The 25,686-nt window shown below is 35.5% G+C and overlaps 1 protein-coding gene across 1 annotated transcript in view; it reads right to left on the minus strand.

Annotated features, from left to right (window-relative positions):
- The window catches only part of LOC117394660 (cadherin-20-like), a 48,969-nt gene extending 35,022 nt beyond the window's left edge, over positions 1-13,947 (minus strand). The window contains exon 1 of the mRNA XM_033993054.3: positions 13,689-13,947. The gene's annotated coding sequence lies outside the window, so the exon portion shown is untranslated. The remainder of the gene's footprint in view (positions 1-13,688) is intronic.
- Between the last annotated feature and the right edge of the window lie 11,739 nt (positions 13,948-25,686).

Raw genomic sequence — 25,686 nt, forward strand, 5'->3', positions numbered from 1 at the left:
TACAGACAGGCTCTGCCCTGCCACAGTGTCCATTTGCTTTTACTACTATACTGTATATGTGTTTGTTCATAATATAATATGTGTAGCCTACCCAAAACACATTAGTGTTATTTCAGCAAAATGATTTATACATTTAAAGCATATTGAGCACTATAATTGTACGTGTGTGCGATTTTATTGTATTTTTTTAAACCCGACTTATATTTAAATGAGTGTATTGCGGCTCTTTCCATTAATATATTTTCTCTTAGTACATATGACAAAATGTATACTTTGCCAAGTGTCGCAACGAAAATGCAAATTGCGGTATGTTTGCGCTGCGACTGGCTCATCTTAGTACACCTACCCCTCTGTCTTTTCTAATTCTCATTGAAAAACACAAAGTGTATTTAGATTTAACATTTTATATTGGAAGAAAGGGTTTTGGGAACGTGCAATAAACAAAGCAAATGTAGTGCAGTATTTATAATAATTGAATAAATATATAATCCGTGATGTGTGAATAGAATTAAACTATATATATATATATATATATATATATATATATAGAGAGAGAGAGAGAGAGAGAGAGAGAGAGAGAGAGAGAGAGAGAGAGAGAGAGAGAGAGAGAGAGAGAGAGAGAGATTTTATTTTTTATTTGTAGGAAATTACATATTGAACACTCAGTCCATTTTTTATGCATGTCTGCAAAATGACCTTGTTGGTGATGTGGGCTTTGTCAGTTTAATAATATCCTATGCATCTGCTAATGGCATCATAATGACATGTAAAAGATAGGTAGATGCTACCTGAGTTAATGATGTTGTATTGTGTATACAGTGACTCACACAAACATACTATTAAAACAAAATGTAGAGACTATTAATTAACTCTTCTTTAGTCGTTAGTCAGACACAGTTAGCCACAGACGAGGAGGTTATATAGACACTTGGCAATGCTGAATAGGTAGAGTTGCCACAACCTTACATTAGCCCATAGGGGCGTTTGTGTCTGTAATGTACATGTTTAATTATGGAAAACAACTCCCCATATAGGCCCATCATGTGGTAACCAAATGTCAGTGTTCTGTGACTAATATTGTTATTCCACCATTGCAGCTAAAGCCCCAGTAACTTTATGTCCCGTAAGTACTCACTGCATTACTTCTTAAAATGATACTAAAAACTTTACATTTTGTTACATTTTTCCAAAAAGGATTTCTTTTTTAAGCATCTATTGTAACAAGTGATTACATTATGTTTATTTCCAACACTCTGGAAATAAAAACAGTCTGACTGAAAAGTAATGAAATTAATTATGCGTATTAACAGTCCAGGACAGAAAGCTAAGGTAGAAATGTAATTATCCACACAGACGCAGACACTGGGAGATTAATTGCAATATGCAAGCTGATTTTTTTACTCTAATCTTTCTCATTCTATTTGCTATTAACATTTGACATTTTACCACAACATGAGCAATATACAATACTATGTACTCAGCGTTTTTGTGAGCCTCAGTTGGCAGAAGATCAATAGAATGCAAAAGAAGCAATACAATGAATGAACATGGTGGGAATTTGCCTAAAAACCGACTGTATTTTCAAATTGTCGACTGAATAATACACATGATGACTTTTTTGTCTGATTCATAAAACCACCGTCAGTATAAATATACAGACGGTCCTGTTTTACTGGCATATTTTGGAGACAGAAAACAACTGGCAAGTTTCCAACCAATTACATTTTGTATTCAAATGAACTTTTTTTTTTTTTTTTTTTTTTTTTTTTTTAGTTGTTGCCAATTATTTTTATTATTTTCTCCCAATTTAGAATGTCCAATTATTTTTAGGCTCAGCTCACCGCTACCACCCCTGCACTGACACGGGAGGGGCGAAAACGAGCAGACGCTGTCCTCCGAAGAGTGTGCCGTTAGCCGCCCGCTTCTTAACACACTGCAGGCTCACCATGCAGCCACTCAGAGCTACAGCATCAGAGGACAACGCAGCCCTGGGCAGCTTATTGGCAAGCATCCTGCACTCCACGAGGAGCACCTTTATCGGATGCGCCACTTGGAAGCCCCAACTTGCCCCATTCTTATAACATTAACTGAACTGAAGGTTTATTTTGTGGCAGTATGGCTTCTTAAAATCAAACCATTGTGAGAAAAAAAGCCAGAATTACCCATTCGATTATGGAATATTGTTAAGGAAGAGGTTATGGCAAAAATGTAGATAAACTGTTTGGAGAAAACAGAGAAAAACGAATCTGGGCAGAGGTAACAGAACACATACATGATTTCTTGGTTGTAAAGCGAAGCATCCTGGATTGTCAGAATAAATGGCAGGACGAAAGATGTGATGCTGAAAAAGAAGCACATCTCCACAGAGAAGCTGTTGGCACTGGTGGTGGCCATTCCACTTGTGGTTTAATACAGGGGTCACATTAGACAGGATATCAAGCCATATCTAAAATCACTTTGGACAGACATTTAGATATTAAAAAACAAGTTTCCTCAAAACAAATAAACAAATATTTCAACTATTTCACCCTTACTCCCCAGCAATGTAAGATGCCACTTGTTTATGTGCCTGTCTTGCATTGTTAATGTGACTAAGAGACAGCTTGAACATTGGTTTTGTCTTAAATTATTAATCGTTTGCCAGTTGAGAGTTGCTAGCTATGCAGAAAGCTTAGGAAAATGAAACTTCCCAGTAGCTTACATAGGTGGCTATAAAATATTGATTGCACATACAATACATTGGGCAGCATGAGGAAGGCACATCAATGTAATCTACCTTCACTTAATACCATCATTAATATTTAATCATTAAGCCTAGTAGGACAGTCAAGACCACAGAAACATTACAAGCTACGTACTGTTCTCAAGACTAATATAATATACTGTAGTTCACATTCAAGACCAACTCCCTTTTAATTTATGTATATGTGTAGAGAGAATCAGACAATTAAAGCTCAGTTTTGAGAACGGGCAGGGGGTTCGGCATTCATCCATATTTTACAGCTAGACCAGTTACTTGACCAATTTTCTATTTTTCATTCCTTTGTATCATAGTAGCCATAGATAACACAATGTTATAGTTTCGTAGATTCCGATTTGGAACAAGATGGTTACAAACCGTTAATAATATTACTGTATTGTTATCGTAATGGTTAATTAAAGTTCAACTAAGAAAATCTTAAGACTATGCAGCTGACTTCTAAGCCATAGCCATACTCAGCAGTTTTAGTACCAGTATGTATTAGGCATTCTCTGCTGAGAACTGCATTGTAGGATTAAAAGTAAATTCTGACCCATACTTTTATAAAAAGAAACAAAAAAAAAAACCTGCATGCCTAGTATAGCCATTATGCAATTTATCCTATCTCGCTTCTAAAAAGACCCAGGGAAATCAGACCACTTGCTTACAAGCACTGTCATGTCCATGCATATGTTTGGCTGAACTGATAGTTTAGATCAGTTCAGACTGTGTTATGGTCTCTGATTAGTCTCCTTTCAGAAATTGTAAAATTCCTTTCCGACAAAAATTGTGATTTGGAGTAAATGGAGACTCCTGTCATGTAAGGTGCTTCTGGCTATGGGAAGAACAAGGACTGCATCACTTTAAAGAAATACAATGGAAACAGACTTAAACATTTCCTGTAATGTGTTTTCAGTCTTGTTAATGATCACAAAGGTCCCTAACTATGCATAAACACTCCTTTTTTTCTGTTCAATAATTACTCGTGTGAAATAATTGCCTTTTTGTTTAAATTCAGGTTGAAAAAAGGTTTACAAATAAAACAGACTGGGAAGGGACAGATAATCAGGATGAAGATTTGAAAACTGCCCTGGCAGTCAGAGATAATCTGGATACTACATACAGCTGCCTACAGTGTTATTACTACAAGTCTCTTGCAGAGCTGTTTGCTATATATATGTCACCAATGCACTGCAATCTGCCAAAGATCTGAGGCTGCAGATCCTAGCTCAAAGCCACTTCGTAATCCTACATTAATTTCATGTGATAGGCATTTGATGAAAATTAGCATAATTTATAATGAACATAACTTTTGTTTTAAATGTAGACATCAAAGTCTGAGCTTGATTGGCAGGTCTAATACTGAATGCAATGTCTCTTTATATGATTGTTTTGAATAAACAATGCACCTCCAGTAGTTAATTTTGCTAAACATTTATTTATTTATTTATTTTCAAAGAAAAGGGGTATTTATTTCTAGGTTTGAACCATGTATCTAATTACACAGTATATGCCTAATTAGGAAATAATGGCACACAAAAGACATAGTACAATAGTACTAATTAATAGCGGGTTAAAAAGCAACCAGTTCGATGTGCTGTAGCTGTATAAATAAACTTTTTTTTTTGTTGACTAATAATGTAAGTTTAAAATTTAAACTAATGTGGATTTGACTTGCTGAAGCAGTAATAGAAAGTCACATACAGCTAGTGATTTTTACCATGTTGTATAAACAACATCTGCTAAAAGGTGGGTAGGAGGATTCGCTTTGGAATCTCTTTGTGTCACAACCAGTATTGCTACCTTTGTTACAAATAAAAGAGGTCAACTACCTTTGGATCTTGCTCTGGCAATACTATAGAATCAACCTATTTTATTAAAATGTTTAAAAATGTTTAAGCTGAACAAATTATTTTATTTCCCTAAAAGAAAAGCCGGGCACAGTCAACTCAGTGTGCCTTTGAGATAATGAAAAAAGATGTTTGAGGTAACGAAGAGGTTATTGGGCCTTAAATCATTCCTGACAGATTCTTTGCTTGCTCTCTCACAAACTCTTTTTATATGTGGTGAGAGGTGGACATCCATGATAGAAACACAAGTCATCTAATAAGAGAGTTGATAGCTCAGTAGGTAATCTTGCCTCCAGGCATACAAGTCATAGGTTTGACCTGGGCACATTGCAAACTTTAGACCAACACCTTGGGCACTTTGCTGAGCTCACTTTGGATGAGGTCTAATGGAGATCCAATCTGTTTTGCAGATACTGAAGTTGAGTCTGGGCCCAGTTCCCATCCTAAATGTCAAGGAGAAATCCATGTTGTATTCTGACAAATGATTACACTATGTAACACAATTTTTGTTCCTGGGTAGTAAGTGTTATTTCCCAATTGCTTATGCCTCAAAAGTATAGAAAATGGCTATTATTCCCCACAAACTTTGCTTTTGTGACCAGGACAGTGATATTTTGAAATGTACCTATTTCCAATGAGAAAACGGGCGAATTTGTGTCTTTTCGTTCACATAACGTCAGAAAAAAACAACATATGAATCCAAATTAACATGTATTTATACTAAAGTAATACAAAAATGACTACAAAAGATTTAGAAGTGAGTAGTTTTTCGAGATTTACGATTATACTGTAAATCACTTTCACGAATCAGCCCCCAAATGTAGTCTCCCATCATGTTCTCGTTATACTGTCCTTGGTAGCGGCGTTCAAAGTCCAGTATATCCTGGTGGAAGCACTCGCCTTGCTTCTCCGAGTACACTCCCATGTTCTCCTTGAATTTATCAAGATGAGCATCAAGGATATGGACTTTGAGGGACATCCTACAGCCCATTGTGCCGTAGTTCTTCACCAGAGTCTCAACCAGCTCCACATAGTTTTCGGCCTTGTGATTGCCCAGGAAGCCCCGAACCACTACGACAAAGCTGTTCCAAGCCACTTTCTCCTTACTAGTGAGCTTCTTGGGGAATTCATTGCACTCCAGGATCTTCTTTATCTGTGGTCTGACGAAGACACCGGCTTTGACCTTTGCCTCAGACAGCTTAGGGAAGACGTCTTGAAGGTACTTGAAGGCTGCCGACTCCTTATCTAGAGCTCTGACAAATTGTTTCATAAGGCCCAATTTGATGTGCAGTGGTGGCATCAGCACCTTCCAGGGGTCCACCAGTGGCTCCCACTTGACGTTGTTCCTCCCCACAGAGAACTCGGTCCGCTGTGGCCAGTCCCGCCTGTGGTAGTGCGCCTTGGTGTCCTTGCTGTCCCAAAGGCAAAGATAGCAGGGAAACTTGGTAAAACCGCCTTGGAGACCCATCAGGAATGCCACCATTTTGAAGTCTCCTATGACCTCCCAGCCGTACTCATCATACTTCAAGGCATCCAGCAAGGTCTTGATGCTGTTGTAATCCTCTTTGAGGTGCACTGAGTGAGCCAGGGGAAGAGACGGGTACTTGTTACCATTATGGAGCAGCACGGCTTTGAGGCTCCTGGATGAGCTGTCAATGAAGAGGCGCCACTCATTCTGGTTACAGGCGATTCCGATTGTCTCAAACAGACTAGTCACATTGTGGCAGAAGCAGAGCCCATCTTGACGGGTGAAGAAGCTGGAAAAAGGTTGGTGACGCTTCCTCTGATCTGCGACTTGCACACTTTCATCCAGGATATACTGGACTTTGAACGCCGCTACCAAGGACAGTATAACGAGAACATGATGGGAGACTACATTTGGTGGCTGATTCGTGAAATTGATTTACAGTATAATCATAAATCTCGAAAAACTACTCACTTCTAAATCTTTTGTAGTCATTTTTGTATTACTTTAGTATAAATACATGTTAATTTGGATTCATATGTTGTTTTTTCTGACTTTATGTGAACAAAAAGACACAATTTTTTTTTCTCATTGGAAATAGGTAAATTTCAAAATATCACTGTCCTGGTCACAAAAGCAAAGTTTGTGGGGAATAATAGCCATTTTCTATACTTTTGAGGCATAAGCAATTAGGAAATAACACTTACTACCCAGGAACCAAAAAAAAATAAAAAATGTGTTACACGGTGTTATTACTGGTGATTGTTAAAATGTGCATAACATTTGTATTTAGCTTCTCTTTTAGATAGGTATAGTTTAATGATCTAAATGTGAGGTGGATTTTAATATTGCCACCCAACAACTTGTAACATTATATTTTGAATATATTTAATGATGTTAAACATTCATATAAGCTCCCGCAGGATGCTTAAATATATTATTGTTTTGATCGGATTAAAAAGTTTACTGGTAAAAGTCATAAGTTTACATGTTATCTCTGCAACTGAACAAAGATCCTTTTCTGTTTTTTTAATTTAAAAAACATGAACTGCCATTTATTTGTGTTCCACAATTTATATAAAAAAAATATGTTAATTAGAGGAAAAATAGCAAATTTACACAGTAAAGGTATTAACCTCAGTCACCAGTGAGATTATTCAAAATTGAATTCCAAATTCATGATTCCAAAAATGACATTTAAAGGCAGAAATATTTCCCCTGAATGGCTGGTAAAGCCCACTATATCCTACACAGGTGCTCTGACATTAGTTAAAGTAAAACACAGCCCACTGCCAGAATCAGTTTCAGCCACAAGGCTGATCATTTATAAATTGCACACCTGATGACTCCTTCAAATACATGCTATTAGGTTTTAATCAAACAAAAAGTAGCTCTTCTAAATAAACATCGCTGTAGAGGCTCAGCATGGCAGCAAATTCTGAATGTCTATGTGTGTCTGACCAGATGTTGACTCTACCATTAAAAAAACACCAGATACCATTGACAGCTGAGCAGACAAGCCTCAGCCAAAGCCCAGCAGGCTTCTGGGCTTGTTTGCTTTCTGCCTTTTGGCAATGCAGCCACCCTGCGGTAAATAGCATTTTGGGATGTAATTTTTATCTTCACAGATGAACTGCCCATTTGCCTGCTTCATGTCCTGAATAAAAAAACAGTGTTTTTCCATTAAATTCAGTATTTGGTTGCTCTTTCTTGGCATCTTTGTGAACTACATATAATTAGATTGAATAGCATCCACCATTTCTGTATTATTGGTTTGGAGGTAAGTACCCAGCAATACATAGAAATAGGGTCCTTTTATGCTATAATATTACAAGGTATTGTCACTTGAATACTAATAAGGAATGTATCGGCCAGGTTTACAAATTGTAAGGACCATTATGAACAGCTCAGTTCCAACCTAATTGTAACTGCTGGGACAAAGAAACTAACTGCACAATGCTAACAATAAGGAGACAGCTCTTTTTTCTATTCAAGCCAATATCAAGTTCATGCCTGAAGCTTGTAGAACAATTCATTTTTATGAGATTATATGTCAAACAGAAGGTTTCTAAAGTAAAATACTGTACATACAAATGGTCAAATACAGTACAATATATCGGTGGTAATGATACATTTTTACAAGAGTAGTGGTTAGGGCATTAGACTCTTGACCAGAGCATTGGAGGTTCAATCCCAGGTGGAGGATACTGCTGCTGTACCCTTGAGCAAGGTACTTTACCTAGATTGTTCCAGTAAAAACCCAACATAATGTGATATCTTGTAACAATTGTAAGTCACCCTGGATAAGGGCGTCTGCTAAGAAATAAATAATAATAATAATACATTAGAACCTTCTGAACACAGGAAGTCTTGCCCAAAGCACCTTGTATATTCACAACATGACATGTTTTGTCAATCATTGTTCACAAGCCTGTCCATTACAATCTTCAAACTGCAGATCTTGCTGTTAGGTACTGATTTAAAACTAATTATTTAAAGAAAAAATAAAAGTTTTTGCTTTCTTTTAAAAAAATAAGGTTAGCATCTAGTTGATTTGTCAGTGAATTGGTATTATGAGAAAGTCTTTCAACTGCTGTACAGTTGAAGCCTTAGGTCAAAAATGATCGAAACTTATTCACATTGTCACTTGATTGGGCCCTATGTGAAAAGAATTCACTGTTACTATGATCCACATGACATAAACAATTGGAATTGAGTTGACAGTTTCTCAGAGAGATCAATGACTAGATTGGTTCAGAAACTAATGGACCTTTCTGTGCCTCCCCAAGCCAAGCTTGAGACCCATTGTTGACCCATATCTGCACATAAACAGTTCAGTGCCAACCCAGTCAAAAATCTATACTATCCAACATTGTGACAGCCTGTCCAAATCATATCACATTACTTTAACATAACCAAGATTAACTATGATACAAATGAGATATATGGGAGTATGGCTACTGGACAATGTCATAGAAAATGCTTCCTAGTGATATGCAGTCAATTATCAAACAGCCAGGACCTCCCTTGGCCTCTCTTATACTGTACAGTACAAAACCATATACACTATGTATTAACTTTTAGTATATGTGTACTTCACTGTATGGATTATTAGATACCTTGCAAGCAACAGTGGTTTTATTACTAGAAGCTCACATATGTACAGTCAAACCTGTATTCAGAGACCACCCAAGAGACATTCTAATAGTGGCCTCTTAACACAGGTGGTATCTTAAAAGAGGGCCCATAACTTATGAATTTTCTATTTGTCTCTGACATGCTTTCCTGTAATTATGGGTGTCTTACATACACTGTAAAAGCCAGCAGATGTAATATGAACAAAAGGAAGTATGTAATTTAATAACATTCATTTAGATAATGCATTTACAAAACAAATGATTTTGTGAAAGTAATGAATGCTTGCTTGTCTCATGTCACACAAAATGTTTTAAATCCTTTGCACATTTCAATGTCTGCCTTTCAGGTACGTGTCGATTCATTGTATCCTGAAACCAATGCTAGCATAAGCATAAGATCTTTTTCGATTACCGCGCACATTGTTTTCATACTCTTATAAGTATGGCTCAAATTTTCCTTTTAACGGGTTGCCTTTAAGTCTTAAACCACTACATCCTAATTATGAGAACATTCTGTTAAATTAGCGGGAAAGAACAACACAACACGAAACTGACACATTGGAAGCTACCGAGTTCCCAGGCAAGTGCGAGAACGAAATGCAAGTTAAAGTAGCATCTGGGGGAAGTGATTAATGTCATTGCTTGCTCTTGTGTTTGAATAATGAAGAAGGTGAAACAGAATCAGCAAGTCAATAAGAACATTAAGGTAAAAAGAAGCGACTTTGTTTAATTAAGATATTGAATCGGTTCAAAACACGATCACGTGAGCAAAAATAAAAACCTAAAACTTCAAGCCCTAGTTCTTTCCGTTTCAAAATGCTGTATCTGCGTTTTTCTAGTGCCGAATTTTTCAGCAGTTTTTCTGGCACTTACTGTCTTTACAAGTTTAATAACTTTAATGCTGTCATCTAGGGAGGACCTTTTGTTTCTCCATGTTTCCTCTCTTCCTTTATAAGACAATGCTGTTGTTTTATTGATTACAGATAAAAGTCAGCTAAAATGGTTACCGTATTCCTTTGAATTTAGGACGTACCATTTAAAACCATATTTTTCTTATAACAGTAGTCCTGTGTAAGGGTGTTGAGTCTGTTGCTGGGTAAGAGAATTGTGGTCGCTGGTCGCGTTAGACAGGTGGTCGCTTAATACAGTTAAATAAAAGAACAAATATAATTGGGAGGTCACTTAGACCAGGTGGTCGCTAAATAAAGGTGGTCGCATGAGCAGGTTTGACTGTATGTTGAGTAAAACTGAATACCCTAAAGGTGAAAATTCCCAGGCAGAATCTTGTTTCCTAGATTATGAAAACCCACAGCATAAGGCTTTTTCTAAACATAACCAACCTTCATCTTTTATAAAAAAATAAAAAAATAAAAAAAAGAAGTTTTTTTTATAATAAAGTAAAAGTGAACAATAATTGACAGGAATGAAATTGGCAGGCTTGAAATGAGGACCAGCAATTTTATAAGAATATAAGAAGATTTGTGAACAAGAGGAGGCCATTCAGCTCATCTGTGCTCATTCCTACAAGATGATTAACCTCAAAACCTTGTCAGGTCAGGTCAAGGTCTTGTCAAGAGTCAAGGTCATTCAGTCTCAACAAGAAGACTAATTAACCCACTATATACCCTCATCACTCTGTATGAAAAAAATGAAACAGTGTCTCCATCCTTCTGCCCCAAGTCTATCTCTGCTTAATTTCCAGCTGTGGCCTCTGGTCAGAGTGATCAGAAGTTACTGCTTTACTAGCATTAAAAGAGAAAAATTGATCAATACATGGAGGATTATGGGGAAAGAACTATAGTAAAGGATATTTTAACATTTGAAAGCACAACAAATATTTAAACTTTGAGTAGCCTTTTGTTTGTAGCAACAAAGCTGCTTTTTGTGAGTATACCATTTTTGGCACTTTTAAAATAGGAACAGAGCCAAGCGGGTAACATAATTAGAAATACTGTTTGAAATTCAGGTCTTGTGCTTGCTTAAACATCATTAGCGCTGTTGTTACATGACATCTCCTGAGTTCCTAGTGAAAGCTAATGAAGTGTGAGGAGAACCAGGATGCATGACAATAAACGAGAGGGTAGAGCTTATATAAATCAAGTGCTCTTTTTCTTAAAGGGTAAAATTTAGCTTGAGGAGATGCCACATCTTTTTAATCAGGGTCATTTTCAAAATGGATCTGTTCACGTGGACTCACTTGCTAAAAAACGTACTCAAAAGCTTGTCTGAGAAAATCAATTTAAATTAATTTCTGCCTAAGGTATTTGCTCTATTACTTAAGCAACTGCAGATTAAATAGATTCATTACCTGAGAGCTTGGCTAAAAAACAAAGTACATAATTGCTCTAATCATGCTGATGGCTGTCAGAGTAATTTACTGGCCCATCTACACAAAAATAAGACCTTTGAATTAGGAGCACATGCACTTCATCCAATCATGTCACAGCCTATAAAAACAGCCCATAAAAACCCTTAAAGAAGGCTGGCCACCTGTTTAAAAATAATAGAAGTACAGTATAACTTGTATGGGAAAAAAATGACACACGAACATAAGCAATTTAAGGAAACAATGGACTCAAAGTCACCTGTGACAAGAAGATTAAGCTAAATTGAAACAATTGAAACAAAGCATGGAGTTATTTTCAAAGTTGACTCCATAGAAAAAGAATACCTTTAAATGTATTGTTATTCCACATTATCTGAGGGTTTAACCTTGAAGTATGTATTTATTTATTATTAGTATCGGAGCCTCGTATACAAGGGGGTCCTAGAAAAAATACAGCTGGCAGCACCCACGTTCTGATACAGCATTATTAATGTTATATTAGGGCTGCAAGTGTATTTCTATAAAATGAATCAAAGGTCTGATATAATAATATATAATTTTGAAAATGGGTGCTCCACTAGCCATACTGTACATTTATATTGTAGTTTGGAAGGGGACTCAACCTTCCTAACACGCAACACATCAACTGTCATGAACAATTCATGGTGAGAGCTGAACACCCTCAGAAGGATAGATACGTTATTTAGTTCGCTAATTCACTAAAAAAGCCTCACTGACATATCTGCCTTAGTTTCGTATAAATAACTGTGAGAAGAGAACACGGTGTGAAGTTCAAAGTTTAAAATAATAACAATCATCTTTATCACGTCTATAATAGCCATCTGATTTACAAACATTTCATGGAAATGGCAATTTCACTTTACTGGTAGTATAAGTCTATTAAACTGCATTCAAATGTTTCAGAAATGGGATTTATACTGTAGCGTCTTATACACTTATTTTGGGTTCATAACATGAAGACTAGACAAATAATGTAATGAAAGACATTTTAAGGGATTACTTTAATATCAAAGGAAACCAGCTCTGAATTTCATGTTGTGTAAGTGCTGTGTCCATTGCAAAGTATGAAGATACAGAAAGTATCGTATTCCCTCCTCAGACTATTTTCCTTTTAATCCTCACCCTGTATTTCATCCTTCTTTTGAGTTTAAATTGTTTTCCATCATATTGATTTATTTGCACGTCACAACTGACTAAACCTACTATGTTTTTTTTTGTTGTTGTTGTTTTTTGCTTTACTTTTGTAATTCCCTAACCACATATAAACAGGTTAAATGGTGCTCCCTGGGGACTGTACAAATAGATACTTAATGATTCTAGTCACACCATCCCACAATGAGATCTTTATCCACTGTTGGAAACTGTGTTTGGCAGAGGCTCTATGTTTCAAAAAGGAGAAAAATAGAAATAAGCGGTGTCCCTGTTGGCTTTTATTCTTGTCATCTGCCGTGGTTACTGTGTGGGCTGCCAACACAGATTCCTTTCTCTAATTTCAGTGTGAAACAGCCTATTCTGTTCCCAAGTGTATGGAATCCGATTAATGCACAGATAGCTTTGATAAGTACACATTGATCAGTCATAATTACAGCTGAAAGCAACCAAAGCCGAAGACAAGTGGAACCTTTTCTTTAAATTCTACTACAGCTACTTATCAACTTTGTATAACTAGCATGATGACAGCTATTGTTAAAGCACAAAGTTCAGTTCTACTCCAGTCAAAACGTTTCATTTAATACTGTATAAGCACAGTTTAGAATTCAACAAAAATAAAATATGTTCCAATATTTGTAACAAACTACTTTTTTTTTTTAAAACACCCAAATAACAATTTGATGGTTTACTACCTTTTATTATTATCGGATACTATATTTTACACATTCTAATGCACTGCATGTTAAAAATGTGACAAATTAACGATTAAATGGCCACTCCACACACACACACATATATATATATATATATATATATATATATATATATATATATATATATGTTTTCAGTAAATTGTAAAGCTTCACTGACATTATTGCTAATTTATAACAACAATTGCATTCAAAATATGCTTACAGTCTGCTGCCCTGATACATTACAAATTACAATTGCCAGAACAGTTGTTAAGCCACCCTGATACATTTAATGATCTGGTTACCTTAGTCCCTTCTGCCTTCTCCTTGTTAGTTTTGACACCTAAGAAGTTCAGTTCACTCCTCTCCCGACATCTCCAGATTCCAATGTAAGCTTGCTGTTCAGTGAATGCAAGCAAAATTCAAGTATCATGAACTCTTTTTTTTCTTTCACATGAAAAACACCCTGTCAGCTGCTGCAATAAAAAAAATAAAAAAGTGAAATGAGCAGGAAAATACACTGCTTAACAAGAGAAGAAGTCCTGTCTTTGGTTCCTCCTTCCCTCTGACTGACTGCACTGTGTGCCTGTGGCACTGGTACTCATTCCTCACCTCATGAATATTCTGACAAGGCAAATGCAGCTGAAGTAAATTGAATTAGCCTATTGGCTCCAGGAATTGCACTCCCTCTCCCCAGGGAGCTGTCAAAACTCACTCCCGATGAAAGGTGTTGCATCCAAGAAGCCCCCCCAGAAATAAGACAGTCGTCTTGCTGTATATCTGAGAAATGCCTAGAGATTCCCTTCCTTCATTGCATTCTTGGCAAACTGTGGGCCAAGGGAAACAATCTATACATCTGTTAATAACTTTTTTTGTTATGTGAAATGGGTGTTCGGCTCAGTTTTATTAAACCACGCTCAAGGACAATGAACACTCGTGTGTAATTATCCCAATCTATTGAACAGTATCTGTGAATAAAACACAATACAAATGTATAATTTTGTGCTAAGTAGACAGTTTACTGATTTTCTTAAATAGATGATAGATTAATTCCTCTATATTTACATGTATCTTTTCTAAAATACAACCATACTTTAAAAGTAAAACATAGTTTAAATCATTACATTTAGTTTATATTTAAAAGTTGTTGCAGTTCCAATTTGTGTCATAATGAATACTTCCACATTTAGAATCTTTGGATTTGCTATGTGCAGTATGGTATGCAAAACAACAGGCCAGATTTTCATGACAAAATGTAATTTGCAAAAAGAAAATCTAAAGTAGGAAGCAATTTTAAGGTTTCAATTTTGTGCCTAGGCGTTTACTGACTTTAATAAGTATGTCTCCACAGAAGCAAGTGAAAAGAGGCATTTACTGAAAAGAATTGTATAATGGTATACAGTTACCTAGAGATAACTAAGTTGCAGGAAGGAACAGCTCAATTATTGTTCTGCTCGTTGTACTGTATATCATTCCAATTCTTTTATTTTTGCATTTGTGATAAATATATTACAAATTACTGTTCATATGATTAGGGTTCAAATTAAGGATGTTTATATAAATACGTGTGGATTATTATGAATTGGTTGTAACTTTGTTGGAAATGGAATTATCATGGAAATAATACTTTAATATATTTTTAATTCCTTTCAGTTGTTGTAAAGTACTTATAAAGTAGCAATAGTAATGGTACAGTTGGGGGCTGGTGGAAATGGATCCAACAGGTGATCGATGTCATTGTTTATGGCTCTTCTACCGTGAGAAAGTTTACACTTTTTATTTTCCAAGGTTTGTAAATCACACACATGACCTTAACTAAATCACTGTTGTTGTTATTTTTTTCTGTTAACAACCTTTCCCTATGCTTGACAGCCGCTTCAAACATTATTGTTTATTAATAATGCATATCCACACAGGTCACACTTTATTTCAAGGGGAACTTGTTTTTGTTTAATAACTGTTAGCGACTACCTTACAACATATTAACAACAGAAGTAAAAAAAAAAATCATGCAAAATCAACATTTTTAATTTTAGCTAGTTGTTAACAGTCAATACTAATTAACGAAGAAAAAGTCCCCTTAAAATAAAGTGTGACCCATAGATCATTAATTCTGTATGATATCGTAATTGTAACAGTCCAACAGCCCTAAAATATTTTATTGCCGTAAAACCTGAAAACAGATGCTTGTCTGAATCAACATAACATTTTGACACTACACAGGCTGGTTGTATTCCACTGCATGTGTTTCTTTAAAACACTGGTGCATTTATTAAAGAAAACCTTGAGCAAAGTTTTTCTAATGTTCGCTGTTAAGTGAAAAGTTCTAATATATTCAAAGTTTGAAGCAGTATCTCACACACTTGTTCATGTCTTTTCAATGAGAATTATTTGAAGAACATTGCATTTGGATAATTATAAAATATGATATAGGAGATCAGAATTATGCATGTTGTCTTTTCAGAGAGCTCAGTACCAGTTAGTACCTGTTAGAAAAAGCAGTGGATGTCAAAGACGTTATGATATGGACTGGGACATCTGGTTTGGTGGAAAGTTGCTTAGTTGTTATTCGTCTGTATGGGATTTTTTAAAATTAAATCTGATGAAAATATACTGTACTTTATAGAAAGATAACAAAAAAAAAAGCTGTTGCTCATATCTTTACCACTCGTTAAAACCACAAAACCAAGAAAACAATCCGGTTTTAATTTCAATTTGCTATTTATGAAAATGAAATTAAATGGAAATTGAGGAATTAGCAAACAAATTAAATTAAAGGTAAAAGACTGTTGTATCTGATCCTGGCTCCTAGTACCCACAAGAGGCCTACTGCATCTCCCCTCACACACAGCATCAGTTTTTCCTAAAGTAGGCCCTGGGGGAAAAATTGCTTGATAAGTGTAATGACATTAATTTTCTTTGTGGCAATATGTTCCAGTTTCTGCCAAAAGAATATGGACCAATTATTCAAGTACAAACTGCAACGCTCATTCAAGAGATTGTTGTTGGTGCATTGTCAAAACAATAATCTGAATAAAAAAGAAGTTGACCATACACAAAGAAGTCATAGAAAGTCTTTATTATCTGCATCAGAACAATAAACAATAACACAATTAATAAAATGCTGCAAACCTACTGGTGTTATTAAAAGTAAATTGAATTAAATTATACATTAGCATCTCTGGGTAAATGACAGTTTATTAAATACTGGTTTTAATTTTGATTGCAATTTTTGCACATTTCTAGTAGTTTGTTGTTATAAATAACCGTTGGATTGTTATTAAAATTTGGAGCAAAATAGGATTTTATTAGTGCCTACATAAAAGTGTCTCTTGATGTTTTGTATGTTGTATTTTGTGTTTTTTAGGCTTCTAAAAAAGGTCCTTTTGATACTGTACATCTAACACTAGTGCAGGAAGAACTAGATTATTATTGGAATGGTTGTGGAGAAAGTATCTGAGTCATGAAAGGATGTTGAAAATAACTTGAATGTCAAACAAAAGAGTAAATCAGACGGTAAATAGTTCCATAATTTGTAAGAACAAAGAATGGCTTTTTAAACAGTGGGAACATAGATGTGCAAAAGCAGCAAGACAGCATCCTGACGAAGTATACAATCGAATCAGTGTCAAGAGAAAGGCTTTGAGAATTTCATGGAATGTCCTTTATTGTTTGACATTATAATATAAAAGGGAAGCTATTTAATTTTGGAAACGGTTTAGTTTAATGATTCTTTATTTATAATTGTTAAAAATAACAACAGAAGATTATTCATTATAAGATGCTGTCCTTTAAAACACCACATGAAACTTTTCCAGTGGTACTGTTCTATTCAAGTGACATTATATGGACTGTTCATCACTTTGTGTGTTATGGTAAAAGTCAACATTTACCAAGCAAAACGGCAAAATGTCACAAACTTTACTTCGGATATTTAGTCGTAAATCTGAAGAATAACCAAGTGGCTTTGGCTAATGACCGAATGTCTTTACAAAATAAACATGATAACACTTTACTTCGGACATTTACCGGTAAATCTCAAGAATAAAGACGTGTCTTTGGCTAAAGACCGAATGTCTCACTTTCACGCATTGTACGTTTTCAGGAGTCCTGTGTAACTCCAAGTGCCACACAATACTGCAATAAGTAAGTAAATGTCCCTATTCACTGCCTGTCTTTGTGAGGTTTTGTGTCATAACCAAAGGGTGATTTTCTGTTGAAAAAACAAAGGTCCTAAATGATTTAATTTGCATTTAACAGAATGTTATTTTTCATCAAACTACTACTTATTTGGAGTACAATATCCTCTACATAAGTGGGTCACAATATTGTTCAGTACCATGTTGAAGTAGTTTAAATTGCTCAATTGTGCATTATTGTAAGCTCGTTATTTTTTAATGGAAAATGTGCATGCAGAAATAGTTTGACAATAATGTTTTTTTGTTAATAGAACATTTGTATGCAGAAATACATATATTGTTCGACATCACTGTTTTTTGTTAATAGAAAATGTGTATGCAGAAATAAATATATTCATCGACATTAATGATTATTTTCTTAATTGACAATTTATATGCAGGAATAAATAAATTCTGCGATGATATACCTGCATTTATTAATAAGCTTTGGTAAATCATAAGATTAACAGGTATTTATTTATGTATTTATTTATTGCATTTATATAGCGTTTTTTATACAAAAGTAACACAAAGCACTGTACAGTACATAGCAGGAAAAAAAGAACAAACCACAATACATTTGTATACATACAACTGCCACAGTCAGACAATTTAAATAACAGTATATAATAATACAAAAGCAGCAATTTTAAAGTTACATTAAAACCCACTAAGATAAGAAAGCCATTTTATAAAAGTCAGTTTTTAGTCTTGACTTGAAAACTGTAATGGTCCCGGCTTCCCTGACAAACGAAGGCAGAGCATTCCATAATTTAGGAGCTCTACAAGAAAAAGCCCTGCCTCCCGTGTTGCTTTTGTTGACCCTAGGAATAACCAACAGCCCCGCATCCTGTGATTTGAGTGCAGTTTGGAAGATACAGGGTGGGTAACTCCTGCAAATAACTAGATGCTAATCCATTCGGGGCCTTGTAAGTTAACAGCAAAATCTTAAAATCAGTTCTATACGGCACAGGGAGCCAATGTAAAGAGGCCAACACAGGGGTAATATGTTCACTTTTCCTGGTTCTAGTCAGAATTCTAGCGGCAGTATTCTGAACAAACTGCAAGCGGGATACCACACGTTTTGAGACACCAGAAAAAAGTTCATTACAATAATCGATTCTAGATTAAACAAAGGCATGCATTAGTCTCTCAGCATCAGATAGAGAAATAATTGGTCTAAGTTTGGCTATATTTCTAAAATGGTAAAAAGATACTTTAGTAACTTCCCTAATATGAGTCTCAAATGATAGATCAGGAACAAAGGTGACCGCCCCTACCTCTTAATTTCTAGTTTAAGTTTTGATGAGAGACTGCAAGGGTCGAGCGCATGTAATCCCACATTTCCTTTTAGTTGGTTCTGTGATCCCACTAGCATAATCTCTGTTTTCTCTGAATTCTACATCAGAAAATTCTGTGACATCCCATGCTTGATGTCTGTAAGGCAAGTAGCAAATAACACCCAGGCAGAAGAAATTCCTGGCTTTAGGGACAAATCTAGCTGGGTATCATCAGCATAGCAATGGAAGTTCACTCTGTGTCTGTGGATAATGTCACCTAACAGTAGCATATATAATGAAAACAGCAAGAGACCTAGAATGGAGCCTAGAATGCCTGAAAATCAATCTATTTCTTCATAAATTCGGACATTTACTAATAAGCTTTGGTAAATCATAAGATTAACCGGTAAATGTCTGAAAAGCAATCTATTTCTTAATAATTTTGGACATTTATCACCTTATTTGGTAAATATTGACATTTACTGGTAAAACTTAAGATTGACCAAATTCTGACTTTTACTGTATATGTGTGGTTATTATTATCATTATTATTATTATTTATTTATTAGCAGATGCCCTTATCCAGGGCAACTTACAATTGTTACAAAGTATCACAGTACAAAGTATCACATTATAAAATATCACATTACAAGTTATCACATTATGAAATATTTTTGACTTGTTAAATTGTGGATTTTTAAGATTGTAAACTAAGTTTGTATATTCTCTACACTAGCAATGTCTGTATTGGCTAGTCTTTCTAGTAATATGATTTGTGCAGAAGCTGTAAAACCACCTTTCTTCATGTGGATTATCTGATGTGCTTTCCCCTGCAGTGCTTTTCAAGAATTGGTTTATGTAAAGCAAAACTGCTGTTGTGCTGCATGTAATAATATGAAGTTTAAAACTACACATTACGCCATTTAATTGTAACCTATTTGAATATCCATAACTCATCCCTTTCTAGGGTTTGATTTCGTTCCATTCACTCTTCGTCATGGTCTGTTCACTCTGCCGCCTGAGCAGTGCCCTCCTTCTCCGTTTTGGTGTCAGGTTCCTACTCGCCCTCGGCTGCACGTTGCCTTGGTCCCGGCCCAGAGTATTGCTAGTGTGTCTGCAGTGGGGGCCATCTCACCACCGGTGGGGGGTTTCCTCTCCACTGTGGTGAGATTAGTCATGAATACCTCCGTCAGAATAAATACATATAAAAATAAATACATTTAAAAAAAAAGAAATATTGTTCTCGTCACGTCTCCCTCTGCGTCTGGGGTTGGAGTTCGTCCCAGCTCTGTAAGGGCCTGTGCTTCTCAGTCAGCTCATCGGGCATCTCCTCCTCCAGTTCGCCGCAGCTCTTGTTTCACTGGGCATGGGTAAGTAGCTCCTGGCATTGGGAGCTGGACTGTTCCAGGGTTTGCGGCGGTTCCTCCATGGGGGGAACTTTTCATTTGGCTCATGAGGCTGACAGGGAGGAGTTGTTGTCTCCCTGTCTCTCTGTGGTCCGGAAGCCTCCATGTTCCAGTCGTTCCTGCAATGACATCACCTCATATTGCTGTACTGTTGCAACTAGATGCCGTACAGCTTTTATGAGATTATATTAATCAGTCAGAGGATGTTAAGATACATAGGTCTTTAGCCTTCCCAGAATGAAACACTTGTTTGCTAAAATAATGTAAATTATGGTCTCAGTGTAGACATCTTTTAATTGGAGGCTGCTAATACAATGGGAAGAAAAAAAGTTCAGGATAAAAAGCAACATAATATCAAGTGTAATATCGTGTTTGAAGATGTGTATTATTTTAGAACACATTAGTAGCAACTACATGAAATGTGGGTAGTGCTGTGTGGTAGACTGCGGTTACAGATTCTGTTCGCTGTCGGTGAGATGAGATGAGTTTGTAAGTATTCAGATGAGCCCGGCTCTTTTGCTTTGTGATTAAGATGGTTGCTTGTGGCATGCGGGGGTTATTCACACTAATAATTGTGGTTACAAGCCTGGCAAAACAAAGTGAATGCGAGAAATACACTCCCAACATGATTAGCAACTGAACACACATATACATACATTATGCACAGTTTCCAGGGATATGCAAACATGTACTGTATCGTATATACAGATTTTTAATGAATGTCAGTATAACCAATGTTATACTGATTCAATAGAATCGGCCAAACCATTAGGTCTCTACACTTAAGTAATGGCATGCTAAAGGTGCATTCTGTCTATTACATTGCTATCAGGACTCCAATCATCATGGAATTAAATATTACATTTTCCAGTTTTGTGAACAGATCCATTTTAAATGTGAAGTACTTCATAATCACTTCCCTTGGAACAATGGTATTCTGTGTTTGCAAGCCAGCCACAAAAGTCAATCGTTTTTAGTTCAGGAGCCTCATATGGAACAACACGTTTCAAGAAACAAACGATTAGCATTACAATTTGTATTGAAACATTTTGGAACCTTATGGATGCAGCTTTAAGAAGAAATATAAACAAATGTTTTGGAAATTTCAAGTCTTATGCAATGAAACCTTTTTGATCTGGTTTATTTTGTGACTTTTCGAAGTGTATGTTTATAGTTATATAAGTTTAACCTTTTGTGTAATGTTTAGGCAACTCTCCCTAAAAAATAAACAGATTCTCTGGATAAGCATGGCTGTTTTATTTCGCTTGCTCTGAGGGAATGTATTGCCTGGCCACAAGGAGAGCCATGGTGATTAAATTGACCCCTTGGCGATAAGGTGGGCGTGCACATAACTCAGCTACCAAAGAGATCTTTTACACACAGATACAACTGGCTAAACCTCATTTCATTGCAAGACCCTTCTGCAGCACTTGTGCTTCTAAATGGCCTATATATAGTATAAAATACTATATATATATATAATGTTAAAAGTTTACACTGTAGGCTACTCTGTGAAGTTAAAATCAAAATTTCGCTGCCAGGAATAGCGTGTCTAAGTGATACAAGAGGCCACCAATTGCAGGAGGTTGTAGAACTGTCTTTGTACTACAGGTGTACATTGTGCATGTTTGCATGTAGAACAGTTCCTGCTTATAAGATCACGATAGTATCCAGTCAGAGGATGCAAAGATACATACAACTTTAGCCTACGCAGAATTAGGAATTTGTTGGCTAAAATAATATAAATTGTTGATTCAACATCTGGACAAACTTTTTTTTTCTATTCTGTAAACCAGTGAACAGCAAGATGATTTATAAATAAAGTAAAATTTAGAAAATGTAACCACAGAGGAGGTTGACACAACCAAATACAAGTCTAAATCATTAATGTGTAATTGTCATTAATCTTACCTAATTAAAAACACCCTGTAGCATGTTTTTAGCTAATTTATTTAATTCCTGCTGCTTAAGTCAAAAGTTAGCCTTCAATGTTGCCGAGTACCTCTGGGGGAAAATAAAAAGTCTACTGATTGACATGGAATACAATACAATACAACTCACTTTTTTATAGTGCTTTCCATGTGAAGCATCCCAGGGTGCTTTACAATAGAACTAAAAAAGAAAAAGAAAAGCTCAAAAATAAGCTAACTCAAACAGATATGTTTTTAAAATGTATTTAAAGTTTCAGCTGTGCCAGCATTCCTGACATGATTTGTGATAGAGTTCCAAAGGCATAACAACTAAAGGCCTTTGCCCCTTCTGATTTTAGCCGACTTCTAGGATCTAGCAGAAGACCAGCATTTTCTCAGGGTACGACTGGGGGCATAAGGTACCAACAGTTCCTGCAAATATGAAGGCCCTAAGCCATGAAGGACCTTATAAGTAGTCAGGAGAATTTAAAAATCGATCCTTGACAGGGAGCCAATGTAGTGATTTAAGTACCGCAGTAATCTGTTGTGAACGGCAAGTGTGAGTTAGCACTGTGGCTGCAGCATTTTTAAATTCCTTCCTTAAATGCGCTTTACTTGCTCTTATCTGCCCCCTATTTTACTGCATTTAATCCTGTACTTTAGAGTACTGTAATCTGTTAAGTGTTATTTAATCTGTAGTATTTTGTATTCAATTATATCCTGATGTAACTATCACTGACACTGTTATCTGCTGTATTATTGAATTGTATTTTGTCATACTTGTACTTGCTAGAACCAAAGTCATTGTATTTACCTTTAAGAACCATTGTATTTATCTTGCACTTAATTGTATTATTACTTGTACTTTGATTCTTGAAATGTATTTGTTTACGACTGTAAGTCACCCTGGATAAGGGCGTCTGCTAAGAAATAAATAAAAATCAGGAAGGCCAACAAACAAAGCATTACAACAATCTAGATGAGAAATAACAAAAGCATGAATCAACATCTCAGCATCTTTATCAGATAGAATGGGTCTCAATTCGAAAATCTTCCTCAAATGACAAAATGAGGCCTTTATAACTGAGCTAATGTGAGTATCCAAACATAGTATCCAGAGTGATTCCCACATTTTTCACAGTATTAGATGGAGTCAAAAGATTCTCAAAGTAAAATGTTATTTGTTTAATAATGTTATTATTATTATTTTTTTTATCTCAATATGTATGTTATGTTATTCTTTTTGAATTACAATTTTCAGAACTATCTTCCTTAAACATTTCTCAACAGAAGGGTATTAGAGTTGGGATACCCCGTTACTGTAATAATATTAGTTTTGTGAATAATGAGGTAATATAACGCAATAGATTGTGAATGAGAGTAAGTATTAGTTACTTTCCTCAAAAAATAAACAAGCTTGTCTCGTTACCTTTTCTCTGTTGTACACCCACAGCGGTGGTATTTTCTTTTTTTAAAGCCAAAGTACATTTCAGTTCAGTTGTAAGCGTAAATGTGAACTGCTCTACGGCTTACGTCAGTCCCTAAATATGTAACAGTGGATACCCTGAACACAGCTTTCATTAACTGGCTTGAGTACAGAGCTTAATAAAGGCATAACAGAGATTCCAACAGGTACACAAACAGCTTCTTCTTCAGTAACCTACACTCCTTTTGATGTGATACAACAAGGACTATTTCGATTCATAAACAAAACATTTAAAATAGTTTGACAATGTATGCTTTGAAGAACTCAAATTGCATGCATACAAAAAATACCACAGCATAATTGATACATAAGTATGTATCGACAAAATACATGTGTACCTATTACGTTAAGTAATGCATCTAACACAATGTTTTATATACATCACGTCCGTTTTTTCCACTCGCTATTCAGTTATAAAAAGCCTTTATGTAACTTAAGTTTCTTATTTTTTAATGTTCACTCCTTATGACTTGTGCAAAGTCACATGTATTGTAATGATTACAATTTGCTATATCCTGTCAATTATTAAGAGTTGTTTATTTTTTATACTACAAACATTTTAAAAACCAGTTTGACACATTTAATACATGAATTACAGTTAAACAATAGGCACAACAACAGTTTTGCAGGACAAGAGAAAACAATATAATGAGTAATACAACGAGTAATATAATGTTACTTTTATTAAGTAAGAAGTAAGGACATTATGTAATTGTTTTTCTAAAGAAATGAGAAACGAGGAATAAGTATTTTTTTCAGTAATATGCCCAACACTGCCAACAAATCATTACAAGTACAAGGTAAATCTAGGTTTTAAAATGTTGTTTTAAAGAAAATAACGATAGTGCTATCTTGTTGAAGGCTCTACTATCTGGTAGCTGACCATGACTTTCGTTAGCAGTCTCGCCTTTGGCTCGGAACAAATAACTCCTATCGCAGTCAACTACCACATAGTAGAGTCTGGTTGAACTTAGTGAAATGAGTGATAGTAACATATTTTTATGTGTCAGGTGTTTGAATGAGAGATTATGCACTGGTGAACATTATAGAAGGAATATCATTTATTTGGGATTACTGGCTGCCTCATAACTCAATTGATAAAACTATACAGTAAGTGGAAATTCAATGATCATCAATGTATTCTGGACAAAGGACAAAGGCAGTTTTGCTACAAGTTTTTTTTTAATTAAAATCAGGGGCAAACACATTTTGACATAGCCTTAGAGGTTTGCCCCATCATCAAAATCAAGCAAAGATGTGAGTCATCTTGAGTTCAGCACCACACATTACGTTAAAAGGGCCTTTATTGTCTGAAGGTGACCTGCTTCTAATTGAATGCCTTCCTAGTGTTTTTGGAGTCATGCTCTGGTTAAATGATGATATGAAACATAACATTTTAAAATGGAGAATCACCCATGTCAAAGTTCAAGGATGCAATACCTTGGTGGTTAATGACAGCACACGATTCTGTCCACTTCAGGTTTAATTGATCATAAAGAATTGCAGCACATTCTACTTGTGGTATGGTACTGAATGAATTGATAAATAACATGTCTTCTGTAAATCACTGGAGAAAGTGAAAGTATCCTGGAACTCACTTCTTCATTGACATGGCACAGAATATTCTGTAGCTCTACTTTCTCATCAAAAGAAAAAACACCTTTTGTAACTGCCATCACAACAAAATAATAACACCTGCTTTCTATCTGAGGCCAGTGCATCGGCACATTTCCACAGAGAGAGGCAAACTGTACTAACATTCTCCCTCTCATTTCAAGTGTGTATAGAGGGCACAGAGAAAGAATAAACTATGGCCCTTGTTGTACTGTAAACTATAAAACACTCAATAGTGGGGCATTCAATTACTTTCACGTTAAAGACATTGAGAAAGACTTTTATCTCGACAAAACGATTTGTACTGTTGAAATCCTGACATAAATTATCTCAGAAAAAGGAATTAATTACCTGTTTTTTTTTTTTAGATCCTGAGATCAATCATTTTGTGATCATGAGATAACGGAATGGTAATATCGAGATCCTGAG

Source organism: Acipenser ruthenus, chromosome 3 (genome assembly GCF_902713425.1).
Source record: "Acipenser ruthenus chromosome 3, fAciRut3.2 maternal haplotype, whole genome shotgun sequence".
NCBI classification, from domain to species: Eukaryota; Metazoa; Chordata; class Actinopteri; order Acipenseriformes; family Acipenseridae; genus Acipenser; species Acipenser ruthenus.